This window comes from Pelophylax lessonae (genome assembly GCF_965119305.1).
Source record: "Pelophylax lessonae genome assembly, chromosome: 12".
Lineage (NCBI taxonomy): Eukaryota > Metazoa > Chordata > Amphibia > Anura > Ranidae > Pelophylax > Pelophylax lessonae.
In genome coordinates, this window is record NC_138779.1 from 22,577,696 (window position 1) to 22,578,673 (window position 978).

The 978-nt window shown below is 41.2% G+C and overlaps 1 long non-coding RNA gene across 1 annotated transcript in view; it reads right to left on the reverse strand.

The window, feature by feature from the left end:
• LOC309567852 overlaps positions 1–463 on the reverse strand; it is a 463,599-nt gene extending 463,136 nt beyond the window's left edge. The window contains exons 1-2 of the long non-coding RNA XR_014225966.1: positions 394–463; positions 53–146 (exon numbers count right to left, since the gene is read on the reverse strand). This is a non-coding gene — a long non-coding RNA (uncharacterized lncRNA). The remainder of the gene's footprint in view (positions 1–52; positions 147–393) is intronic.
• Between the last annotated feature and the right edge of the window lie 515 nt (positions 464–978).

Sequence of the window (978 nt, forward strand, 5' to 3'; positions counted from 1 at the left end):
CTATTGTCCCCCAACACACAGTATTATTATTATACATTTATATAGCTCTGACATATACCGCAGTGCTGTACAGAGAACACTGAGCCAGTCACATCAGTCTCTGCACCAGAGAAGCTTACACTCTATTGTCCCCCCACACTCACACACTATTATTTTTATACAATTATATAGCTCTTACATATACCGCAGTGCTGTACAGAGAACACTGAGCCAGTCACATCAGCCTCTGTACCAGAGGAGCTTACACTCTAATGTCCCCCAGAGTCACACACTTTTATAATACATTTAAAGTATATAGCTCTGACATATACTGCAGTGTTGTACAAAGAACACTGAGCCAGTCACATCAGTCACCAGAGGAGCTTGCACTCTATTGTCCCCCCACAGTCACACACTATTATTATACATTTATATAGCTCTGACATATACCGCAGTGCTGTACAAAGATCACTGAGCCAGTCACCAAAGGAGCTTACACTCTAATGTCCTTCCATAGTCACACACTATTATTATACATTTATATAGCTCTGACATATACCGCAGTGCTGTACAGAGATCACTGAGCCAGTCACATCAGTCACCAGAGGAGCTTACACTCTAATGTCCCCTCACAGTCACACACTATTATAATACATTTATATAGCTCTGACATATACCGCAGTGCTGTACAGGGTGTGAGTGGTATCACATAGGCGGAGAGCTTTATTCATCATTTCTGATACATCGTTGTTAGGAGTGGATGTACGGAGCAGATATGACTTCCATTGTGCTGTGACTCAGTCCTAAATCTAGAGGAAGAGCTCACAATTGTTCTAGTCTGCGCTTTAAATAAATTCTATTTCTGTGCCGGCATCCAATGTCCTTCCTAAATATAGATCTCCAAGTATACAGTATACGGAGAATATTTTCGGGAACTGCCCTGGTCAGCACAGCTTTATATAGGAGACGTGTTATTCATTGGTGAGCAAAATAAAAAAA